Below are 12,786 nucleotides of genomic sequence, written 5' to 3' on the forward strand. Positions count from 1 at the left end.
CAGTGTTAGGCCTCAAGGCAGCACAAGTACAAAACCATTTTTGGTTATCGCTTCTTGGCGTTTTGGCTATGATCGTCGTCGTCGCCGCCGCCCAAGATCAATTGTAGTATCTGTTGTTATCAGTTTAATATCTGATACGTCTCATAATTGGGGACCATATATTAAATGGATTTTTAGAACAGGGAGATGGGAAAAGAGCTTGCTCTGTCCACTCACGCATTGACCCGTTATGGCAGTATCTCCGGGAACAGTGCACTCCTTCTCTGATCCGGTTTCCAAAAACAGATTGAATTGAAATCAGCACAAGTTGTGTTTTAACCCACGATGTAAATTCTTTTCAGGGTCAAAGAAGCACATTTCAGATGCCAAGTGTAGCATTTTTCTCGCTTTCGCTTGACCATTTGCAACATTTTGTGTGTGTGCCTTGCCTTGCTTTCACCTATGTATGTCAAGCATTATATTGCATTCAATATGCAATCAATCAATCAATCAATCAATTTGTCTTTACTGGTTGCATCAGGTGTGTTAAGATGTAGGCCTGTATTAGGCCTTTGTTACTGTGTTGCATATATACTGTGCCATCCAACTACAAAGTTAGGCCCCCCTGCTGTCAGTACTTGGCGTTTAAATTGAAGTATCCAATGAGTAGTTCTGCCATACATACCACATTTGTGACCGCATGAATTCTTTTGTAAAACCTTGTTTCCCTCTTGTGGACCACTGACTTTTAAATTTGGTGTATATGTATTTAAAAAAAGGAAAAATCATGTCCGTGCTGATCTCGAATACGCTGCCTATCTCCACTTGTGTGAGTATTCTAATGCTTTCTAGCAACCAGGTGCGCTGCCTGCATTAGATAGAATCTTTTCACGGAACCCTCACGTGTCACAATTGGCCCTTGGCCATGGTCGTTCCACGTGTCACAATGGGCTGGAACCCTCACGTGTCACAATTGGCCCTTGGCCATGGTCGTTCCACGTGTCACAATGGGCTGGAACCCTCACGTGTCACAATGGGTCCTTGGCCTATAAAAAGCAGCGCGGTGGCAGTCATCTTCAGTCTGCTGCCGGAGCAGCGGCAAGCAGCACGGTGGTAGATAGGCAGCAGGGTCTATACCCAGCATCTGGAGAGCCAAGGGAAGACAGCTGTTCGCTTGTTTGTTTTTGGAATTTCCCTCTCGCACACCTCCTCCTGAGGGCACATAGGAACAAAGAGGGGTAGGAGGGTTACAATAGGTGGGGTTATGCAGATTAAAAACGAGGGGCTCACAGCCTGAACAAACAGCAGTACGGCCATTGTCAAGGCGTCCGGTTTGCTAAAATGTCCTCCTCGGGGCAATCTTTTGCTCCATCTCCCTAAAGGGTATCAGTGTTAGGCCATGGTGTGGCACAAGTGCAAAACGAGTTCTGGTTATTGCTTCTTGGCCTTCTGGCTATGATGAAGGATCAGTGTTAGGCCTCAAGGCAGCACAAGTACAAAACCATTTTTGGTTATCGCTTCTTGGCGTTTTGGCTATGATCGTCGTCGTCGCCGCCGCCCAAGATCAATTGTAGTATCTGTTGTTATCAGTTTAATATCTGATACGTCTCATAATTGGGGACCATATATTAAATGGATTTTTAGAACAGGGAGATGGGAAAAGAGCTTGCTCTGTCCACTCACGCATTGACCCGTTATGGCAGTATCTCCGGGAACAGTGCACTCCTTCTCTGATCCGGTTTCCAAAAACAGATTGAATTGAAATCAGCACAAGTTGTGTTTTAACCCACGATGTAAATTCTTTTCAGGGTCAAAGAAGCACATTTCAGATGCCAAGTGTAGCATTTTTCTCGCTTTCGCTTGACCATTTGCAACATTTTGTGTGTGTGCCTTGCCTTGCTTTCACCTATGTATGTCAAGCATTATATTGCATTCAATATGCAATCAATCAATCAATCAATCAATCAATTTGTCTTTACTGGTTGCATCAGGTGTGTTAAGATGTAGGCCTGTATTAGGCCTTTGTTACTGTGTTGCATATATACTGTGCCATCCAACTACAAAGTTAGGCCCCCCTGCTGTCAGTACTTGGCGTTTAAATTGAAGTATCCAATGAGTAGTTCTGCCATACATACCACATTTGTGACCGCATGAATTCTTTTGTAAAACCTTGTTTCCCTCTTGTGGACCACTGACTTTTAAATTTGGTGTATATGTATTTAAAAAAAGGAAAAATCGTGTCCGTGCTGATCTCGAACACGCTGCCTATCTCCACCTGTGTGAGTATTCTAATGCTTTCTAGCAACCAGGTGCGCTGCCTGCATTAGATAGAATCTGTTCACGGAACCCTCACGTGTCACAATTGGCCCTTGGCCATGGTCGTTCCACGTGTCACAATGGGCTGGAACCCTCACGTGTCACAATTGGCCCTTGGCCATGGTCGTTCCACGTGTCACAATGGGCTGGAACCCTCACGTGTCACAATGGGTCCTTGGCCTATAAAAAGCAGCGCGGTGGCAGTCATCTTCAGTCTGCTGCCGGAGCAGCGGCAAGCAGCATGGTGGTAGATAGGCAGCAGGGTCTATACCCAGCATCTGGAGAGCCAAGGGAAGACAGCTGTTCGCTTGTTTGTTTTTGGAATTTCCCTCTCGCACACCTCCTCCTGAGGGCACATAGGAACAAAGAGGGGTAGGAGGGTTACAATAGGTGGGGTTATGCAGATTAAAAACGAGGGGCTCACAGCCTGAACAAACAGCAGAATGGCCATTGTCAAGGCGTCCGGTTTGCTAAAATGTCCTCCTCAGGGCAATCTTTTGCTCCATCTCCCTAAAGGGTATCAGTGTTAGGCCTTGGTGCGGCACAAGTGCAAAACGAGTTCTGGTTATTGCTTCTTGGCCTTCTGGCTATGATGAAGGATCAGTGTTAGGCCTCAAGGCGGCACAAGTACAAAACCATTTTTGGTTATTGCTTTTTGACGTTTTGGCTATGATCGTCGCCGCTGCCCAAGATCAATTGTAGTATCTGTTGTTATCAGTTTAATATCTGATACGTCTCCTAATTGGGGACCATATATTAAATGGATTTTTAGAACAGGGAGATGGGAAAAGAGCTTGCTCTGTCCACTCACGCATTGACCCGTTATGGCAGTATCTCCGGGAACAGTGCACTCCTCTGATCCGGTTTCCAAAAACAGATTGAATTGAAATCAGCGCAAGTTGTGTTTTAACCCACGATGTGAATTCTTTTCAGAGTCAAAGAAGCACATTTCAGATGCCAAGTGTAGCATTTTTCTCGCTTTCGCTTGACCATTTGCAACATTTTGTGTGTGTGCCTTGCCTTGCTTTCACCTATGTATGTCAAGCATTATATTGCATTCAATATGCAATCAATCAATCAATCAATCAATCAATCAATTTGTCTTTACTGGTTGCATCAGGTGTGTTAAGATGTAGGCCTGTATTAGGCCTTTGTTACTGTGTTGCATATATACTGTGCCATCCAACTACAAAGTTAGGCCCCCCTGCTGTCAGTACTTGGCGTTTAAATTGAAGTATCCAATGAGTAGTTCTGCCATACATACCACATTTGTGACCGCATGAATTCTTTTGTAAAACCTTGTTTCCCTCTTGTGGACCACTGACTTTTAAATTTGGTGTATATGTATGTAAAAAAAGGAAAAATCGTGTCAGTGCTGATCTCGAATACGCTGCCTATCTCCACCTGTGTGACTATTCTAATGCTTTCTAGCAACCAGGTGCGCTGCCTGCATTAGATAGAATCTGTTCACGGAACCCTCACGTGTCACAATTGACTCTTGGCCATGGTCGTTCCACGTGTCACACTGGGCTGGAACCAGGGCCGGACTGGGACTAAAATTCAGCCCTGGCATTTGAAGTTACACAGGCCCACTTGTCACATGGTGACTGTATAATATCTTTGTACACTTGTAGGCAGGGCCGGTTTTAGGCAAAGTGGGGCCCTAGGCAAAGTTTAAAATGGGTCCGCAAATGCTAACATATTGCACATCACACAGAAGCCTTTCTGTTGTATTTACGTGCGCTGAGTTCAGGCCGCTAAACGAGTTTGATCGACAATACTGAAGTTGTTCAACGCTTGTTTCCCGGCCTCTTTCCACCAGCTGAGGAATAATGATGAGACAGAACGATCACTAATAGATCACCATACAGTATCATGTTTTCAGCAGCACATCTACAGTTTACACTGGCAATGTGCTGCTGACAACAAGGCTTTTTGTTCCAGCAAAAACAATCCGAATATGCAGCATTTTACTTGTTTAGTAAAATACACCCCATAGTCCTCCATATATTATAATGTGCTCCATAGTCCTCCATATAGTATAATACACTCCCTATAGTCCTCCATATATTAAAATACACTGCTCAGTCCTCCACATAGTATAATACACTCCTCATAGTCCTCCATATAGCATAATACAATCCTCATAGTCCTCCATATAGCATAATACAATCCTCATAGTGCTCCATATAGTATAATGCACCGCCACAGTCATCCATGTAGTACAATTCACTTCCCATAGTATAATGCACCCCATAGTTCTTCATATAGTATAACGTATTCCCCATAGTCCTCGATACAGTATAATGCAGCCCACATATAGTATAATGCAGCCACCCCAGAGTATAATGCAGCCACCCCAGAGTATAATGCAGCCACCCCAGAGTATAATGCAGCCACCCCACAGAGTATAATGCAGCCACCCCAGAGTATGTAACCCCCATAGAATATAATACAGCCCACCTCCCCATAATATATAATGTAGCCCCCCATAGAATATAATGCAGCCCCCCATAGTATATAACGCAGCCTCCCCCATAGAATATAATATACCCCCACAATAGTATATAACACAGCCACATAGTACATAACATGGCCTCCCCCATAGAATATAATATACTCCCCATAGTATATAGCAAAGCCCGCATATTATATAGCACAAACCGCATAGTATACAGCACAGCCTGCATACTATAGCACAGCTCGCATAGTAGATAACACAGCCCACACAGCAGTATTCAGCACAGACCACACAGTAGTATACAGCACAGACCACACAGTAGTATACAGCACAGCCCACGTAGAAGTATACAGCACAGTCCACACAGTAGTATACAGCACAGCCCACAGAGTAATATATACAGCACAGCCCACAAAGTAATATATACAGCACAGCCCACAAAGTAATATATACAGCACAGCCCACAGAGAACTATATACAGCACAGCCCACAGAGAACTATATACAGGACAGCCCACAGAGAACTATATACAGCACAGCCCACAGAGAACTATATAAAGCACAGCCCAGAGTACTATATACAGCACAGCCCAGAGTACTATATAAAGCACAGCCCAGAGAGTACTATATACAGCACAGCCCAGAGAGTACTATATACAGCACAGCCCAGAGAGTACTATATACAGCACAGCCCACAGAGTACTATATACAGCACAGCCCACAGAGTACTATACACAGCACAGCCCACAGAGTACTATATACAGCACAGCCCACAGAGTACTATATACAGCACAGCCCACAGAGTACTATATACAGCACAGCCCACAGAGAACTATATACAGCACACAGTATTATACAGCACAGAGCACAGCCCAGAGAACTATATACAGCCCACAGTAGTATACAGCACAGAGCACAGCCCACAGAGAACTATATACAGCACAGAGCACAGCCCACAGAGAACTATATACAGCCCACAGTAGCATACAGCACAGAGCACAGCCCACAGATAACTATATACAGCCCACAGTAGTATACAGCACAGAGCACAGCCCACAGAGAACTATATACAGCACAGAGCACAGCCCACAGAGAACTATATACAGCCCACAGTAGCATACAGCACAGAGCACAGCCCACAGATAACTATATACAGCCCACAGTAGTATACAGCACAGAGCACAGCCCACAGAGAACTATATACAGCACAGAGCACAGCCCACAGAGAACTATATACAGCCCACAGTAGCATACAGCACAGAGCACAGCCCACAGATAACTATATACAGCCCACAGTAGTATACAGCACAGAGCACAGCCCACAGAGAGCTATATACAGCCCACAGTAGTATACAGCACAGAGCACAGCCCACAGAGAACTATATACAGCCCACAGCAGTATACAGCACAGAGCACAGCCCACAGAGAACTATATACAGCCCACAGCAGTATACAGCACAGAGCACAGCCCACAGAGAACTATATATAGCACAGAGCACACAGTAGTATACAGCACAGAGCACAGCCCACAGAGAGCTATATACAGCCCACAGCAGTATACAGCACAGAGCACAGCCCACAGAGAACTATATACAGCCCACAGCAGTATACAGCACAGAGCACAGCCCACAGAGAACTATATATAGCACAGAGCACACAGTAGTATACAGCACAGAGCACAGCCCACAGAGAGGTATATACAGCCCACAGTAGTATACAGCACAGAGCACAGCCCACAGAGAACTATATACAGCCCACAGCAGTATACAGCACAGAGCACAGCCCACAGAGAACTATATACAGCCCACAGCAGTATACAGCACAGAGCACAGCCCACAGAGAACTATATATAGCACAGAGCACACAGTAGTATACAGCACAGAGCACAGCCCACAGAGAGCTATATACAGCCCACAGCAGTATACAGCACAGAGCACAGCCCACAGAGAACTATATACAGCCCACAGCAGTATACAGCACAGAGCACAGCCCACAGAGAACTATATATAGCACAGAGCACACAGTAGTATACAGCACAGAGCACAGCCCACAGAGAGCTATATACAGCCCACAGCAGTATACAGCACAGAGCACAGCCCACAGAGAACTATATATAGCACAGAGCACACTGTAGTATACAGCACAGAGCACAGCCCACAGAGAGCTATATACAGCCCACAGTAGTATACAGCACAGAGCACAGCCCAGAGAGAACTATATACAGCCCACAGTAGTATACAGCACAGAGCACAGCCCACAGAGAACTATATACAGCCCACAGCAGTATACAGCACAGAGCACAGCCCACAGAGAACTATATATAGCACAGAGCACACAGTAGTATACAGCACAGAGCACAGCCCACAGAGAACTATATACAGCCCACAGCAGTATACAGCACAGAGCACAGCCCACAGAGAACTATATATAGCACAGAGCACACAGTAGTATACAGCACAGAGCACAGCCCACAGAGAGCTATATACAGCCCACAGCAGTATACAGCACACAGCACAGCCCACAGAGAACTATATACAGCCCACAGTAGTATACAGCACAGAGCACAGCCCACAGAGAACTATATACAGCCCACAGCAGTATACAGCACAGAGCACAGCCCACAGAGAACTATATATAGCACAGAGCACACAGTAGTATACAGCACAGAGCACAGCCCACAGAGAACTATATACAGCCCACAGCAGTATACAGCACAGAGCACAGCCCACAGAGAACTATATATAGCACAGAGCACACAGTAGTATACAGCACAGAGCACAGCCCACAGAGAGCTATATACAGCCCACAGCAGTATACAGCACACAGCACAGCCCACAGAGAACTATATACAGCCCACAGTAGTATACAGCACAGAGCACAGCCCACAGAGAACTATATACAGCCCACAGCAGTATACAGCACAGAGCACAGCCCACAGAGAACTATATACAGCCCACAGCAGTATACAGCACAGAGCACAGCCCACAGAGAACTATATATAGCACAGAGCACACAGTAGTATACAGCACAGAGCACAGCCCACAGAGAGCTATATACAGCCCACAGCAGTATACAGCACACAGCACAGCCCACAGAGAACTATATACAGCCCACAGTAGTATACAGCACAGAGCACAGCCCACAGAGAACTATATACAGCCCACAGCAGTATACAGCACAGAGCACAGCCCACAGAGAACTATATACAGCCCACATCTCTTCTCTTCCTCCCCTCACCTCCTCCGAGAATGGCCCCACAGTCCAGAAAAAAAAAAAACTCTCCTCACCTCTCCTCGTGCCCAGCGTTGCTTCCTGGTTCCTGCTCCTGTCTCAGCAGCTGCAGTCTGCCCGGGACACAGCAGGTGCGCGATGATATGACATCATCGCGCACCCGCAGTGTCAGAGGCAGAGCGGGGAATGATGGGAGAGGAGCGTCTGTAGACGCTCTCTCCTCCATCATTGCATTCAACTGTACCGGCGTCTATACGCCGGTATAGTTGAATGCGACGGCGGGGGCGGCGGATTGAGCGGCCCACCACTGGCACCGGCCCTTCTGGCATTTGCCAGAAGTGCCCTATGGCCAGTCCGGCCCTGGCTGGAACCCTCACGTGTCACAATTGGCCCTTGGCCATGGTCGTTCCACGTGTCACAATGGGCTGGAACCCTCACGTGTCACAATGGGTCCTTGGCCTATAAAAAGCAGCGCGGTGGCAGTCATCTTCAGTCTGCTGCCGGAGCAGCGGCAAGCAGCATGGTGGTAGATAGGCAGCAGGGTCTATACCCAGCATCTGGAGAGCCAAGGGAAGACAGCTGTTCGCTTGTTTGTTTTTGGAATTTCCCTCTCGCACACCTCCTCCTGAGGGCACATAGGAACAAAGAGGGGTAGGAGGGTTACAATAGGTGGGGTTATGCAGATTAAAAACGAAGGGCTCACAGCCTGAACAAACAGTGGAACGGCCATTGTCAAGGCGTCCGGTTTGCTAAAATGTCCTCCTCAGGGCAATCTTTTGCTCCATCTCCCTAAAGGGTATCAGTGTTAGGCCATGGTGCGGCACAAGTGCAAAACGAGTTCTGGTTATGGCTTCTTGGCCTTCTGGCTATGATGAAGTATCAGTGTTAGCCCTCAAGGCAGCACAAGTACAAAACCATTTTTGGTTATCGCTTCTTGGCGTTTTGGCTATGATCGTCGTCGTCGCTGTCGCCCAAGATCATTTGTAGTATCTGTTGTTATCAGTTTAATATCTGATACGTCTCCTAATTGGGGACCATATATTAAATGGATTTTTAGAACAGGGAGATGGGAAAAGAGCTTGCTCTGTCCACTCACGCATTGACCCGTTATGGCAGTATCGCCGGGAACAGTGCACTCCTTCTCTGATCCGGTTTCCAAAAACAGTTTAAATTGAAATCAGCGCAAGTTGTGTTTTAACCCACGATGTGAATTCTTTTCAGGGTCAAAGAAGCACATTTCAGATGCCAAGTGTAGCATTTTTCTCGCTTTCGCTTGACCATTTGCAACATTTTGTGTGTGTGCCTTGCCTTGCTTTCACCTATGTATGTCAAGCATTATATTGCATTCAATATGCAATCAATCAATCAATCAATCAATCAATCAATTTGTCTTTACTGGTTGCATCAGGTGTGTTAAGATGTAGGCCTGTATTAGGCCTTTGTTACTGTGTTGCATATATACTATGCCATCCATCTACAAAGTTAGGCCCCCCTGCTGTCAGTACTTGGCGTTTAAATTGAAGTATCCAATGAGTAGTTCTGCCACACATACCACATTTGTGACCGCATGAATTCTTTTGTAAAACCTTGTTTCCCTCTTGTGGACCACTGACTTTTAAATTTGGTGTATATGTATTTAAAAAAAGGAAAAATCGTGTCCGTGCTGATCTCGAATACGCTGCCTATCTCCACTTGTGTGAGTATTCTAATGCTTTCTAGCAACCAGGTGCGCTGCCTGCATTAGATAGAATCTGTTCACGGAACCCTCACGTGTCACAATTGGCCCTTGGCCATGGTCGTTCCACGTGTCACAATGGGCTGGAACCCTCACGTGTCACAATTGGCCCTTGGCCATGGTCGTTCCACGTGTCACAATGGGCTGGAACCCTCACGTGTCACAATGGGTCCTTGGCCTATAAAAAGCAGCGCGGTGGCAGTCATCTTCAGTCTGCTGCCGGAGCAGCGGCAAGCAGCATGGTGGTAGATAGGCAGCAGGGTCTATACCCAGCATCTGGAGAGCCAAGGGAAGACAGCTGTTCGCTTGTTTGTTTTTGGAATTTCCCTCTCGCACACCTCCTCCTGAGGGCACATAGGAACAAAGAGGGGTAGGAGGGTTACAATAGGTGGGGTTATGCAGATTAAAAACGAGGGGCTCACAGCCTGAACAAACAGCAGAATGGCCATTGTCAAGGCGTCCGGTTTGCTAAAATGTCCTCCTCAGGGCAATCTTTTGCTCCATCTCCCTAAAGGGTATCAGTGTTAGGCCTTGGTGCGGCACAAGTGCAAAACGAGTTCTGGTTATTGCTTCTTGGCCTTCTGGCTATGATGAAGGATCAGTGTTAGGCCTCAAGGCGGCACAAGTACAAAACCATTTTTGGTTATTGCTTTTTGACGTTTTGGCTATGATCGTCGCCGCTGCCCAAGATCAATTGTAGTATCTGTTGTTATCAGTTTAATATCTGATACGTCTCCTAATTGGGGACCATATATTAAATGGATTTTTAGAACAGGGAGATGGGAAAAGAGCTTGCTCTGTCCACTCACGCATTGACCCGTTATGGCAGTATCTCCGGGAACAGTGCACTCCTCTGATCCGGTTTCCAAAAACAGATTGAATTGAAATCAGCGCAAGTTGTGTTTTAACCCACGATGTGAATTCTTTTCAGAGTCAAAGAAGCACATTTCAGATGCCAAGTGTAGCATTTTTCTCGCTTTCGCTTGACCATTTGCAACATTTTGTGTGTGTGCCTTGCCTTGCTTTCACCTATGTATGTCAAGCATTATATTGCATTCAATATGCAATCAATCAATCAATCAATCAATCAATCAATTTGTCTTTACTGGTTGCATCAGGTGTGTTAAGATGTAGGCCTGTATTAGGCCTTTGTTACTGTGTTGCATATATACTGTGCCATCCAACTACAAAGTTAGGCCCCCCTGCTGTCAGTACTTGGCGTTTAAATTGAAGTATCCAATGAGTAGTTCTGCCATACATACCACATTTGTGACCGCATGAATTCTTTTGTAAAACCTTGTTTCCCTCTTGTGGACCACTGACTTTTAAATTTGGTGTATATGTATGTAAAAAAAGGAAAAATCGTGTCAGTGCTGATCTCGAATACGCTGCCTATCTCCACCTGTGTGACTATTCTAATGCTTTCTAGCAACCAGGTGCGCTGCCTGCATTAGATAGAATCTGTTCACGGAACCCTCACGTGTCACAATTGACTCTTGGCCATGGTCGTTCCACGTGTCACACTGGGCTGGAACCAGGGCCGGACTGGGACTAAAATTCAGCCCTGGCATTTGAAGTTACACAGGCCCACTTGTCACATGGTGACTGTATAATATCTTTGTACACTTGTAGGCAGGGCCGGTTTTAGGCAAAGTGGGGCCCTAGGCAAAGTTTAAAATGGGTCCGCAAATGCTAACATATTGCACATCACACAGAAGCCTTTCTGTTGTATTTACGTGCGCTGAGTTCAGGCCGCTAAACGAGTTTGATCGACAATACTGAAGTTGTTCAACGCTTGTTTCCCGGCCTCTTTCCACCAGCTGAGGAATAATGATGAGACAGAACGATCACTAATAGATCACCATACAGTATCATGTTTTCAGCAGCACATCTACAGTTTACACTGGCAATGTGCTGCTGACAACAAGGCTTTTTGTTCCAGCAAAAACAATCCGAATATGCAGCATTTTACTTGTTTAGTAAAATACACCCCATAGTCCTCCATATATTATAATGTGCTCCATAGTCCTCCATATAGTATAATACACTCCCTATAGTCCTCCATATATTAAAATACACTGCTCAGTCCTCCACATAGTATAATACACTCCTCATAGTCCTCCATATAGCATAATACAATCCTCATAGTCCTCCATATAGCATAATACAATCCTCATAGTGCTCCATATAGTATAATGCACCGCCACAGTCATCCATGTAGTACAATTCACTTCCCATAGTATAATGCACCCCATAGTTCTTCATATAGTATAACGTATTCCCCATAGTCCTCGATACAGTATAATGCAGCCCACATATAGTATAATGCAGCCACCCCAGAGTATAATGCAGCCACCCCAGAGTATAATGCAGCCACCCCAGAGTATAATGCAGCCACCCCACAGAGTATAATGCAGCCACCCCAGAGTATGTAACCCCCATAGAATATAATACAGCCCACCTCCCCATAATATATAATGTAGCCCCCCATAGAATATAATGCAGCCCCCCATAGTATATAACGCAGCCTCCCCCATAGAATATAATATACCCCCACAATAGTATATAACACAGCCACATAGTACATAACATGGCCTCCCCCATAGAATATAATATACTCCCCATAGTATATAGCAAAGCCCGCATATTATATAGCACAAACCGCATAGTATACAGCACAGCCTGCATACTATAGCACAGCTCGCATAGTAGATAACACAGCCCACACAGCAGTATTCAGCACAGACCACACAGTAGTATACAGCACAGACCACACAGTAGTATACAGCACAGCCCACGTAGAAGTATACAGCACAGTCCACACAGTAGTATACAGCACAGCCCACAGAGTAATATATACAGCACAGCCCACAAAGTAATATATACAGCACAGCCCACAAAGTAATATATACAGCACAGCCCACAGAGAACTATATACAGCACAGCCCACAGAGAACTATATACAGGACAGCCCACAGAGAACTATATACAGCACAGCCCACAGAGAACTATATAAAGCACAGCCCAGAGTACTATATACAGCACAGCCCAGAGTACTATATAAA

The 12,786-nt window shown here is 45.7% G+C and overlaps 5 pseudogenes; all 5 read left to right on the plus strand.

Annotated features, from left to right (window-relative positions):
• Positions 1-46: 46 nt before the first annotated feature.
• On the plus strand, positions 47-261 carry LOC143771213 (U2 spliceosomal RNA; annotated as a pseudogene).
• A 1,231-nt stretch (positions 262-1,492) lies between these two features.
• LOC143771214 (U2 spliceosomal RNA) lies at positions 1,493-1,707 on the plus strand (annotated as a pseudogene).
• A 1,235-nt stretch (positions 1,708-2,942) lies between these two features.
• Positions 2,943-3,151, plus strand: LOC143771242 (U2 spliceosomal RNA; annotated as a pseudogene).
• A 5,761-nt stretch (positions 3,152-8,912) lies between these two features.
• On the plus strand, positions 8,913-9,127 carry LOC143771198 (U2 spliceosomal RNA; annotated as a pseudogene).
• Positions 9,128-10,366: 1,239 nt separating this feature from the next.
• Positions 10,367-10,575, plus strand: LOC143771243 (U2 spliceosomal RNA; annotated as a pseudogene).
• Positions 10,576-12,786: the final 2,211 nt, after the last annotated feature.

The sequence above is a fragment of the Ranitomeya variabilis genome, chromosome 4, assembly GCF_051348905.1.
Source record: "Ranitomeya variabilis isolate aRanVar5 chromosome 4, aRanVar5.hap1, whole genome shotgun sequence".
In the NCBI taxonomy this organism is placed as follows: domain Eukaryota; kingdom Metazoa; phylum Chordata; class Amphibia; order Anura; family Dendrobatidae; genus Ranitomeya; species Ranitomeya variabilis.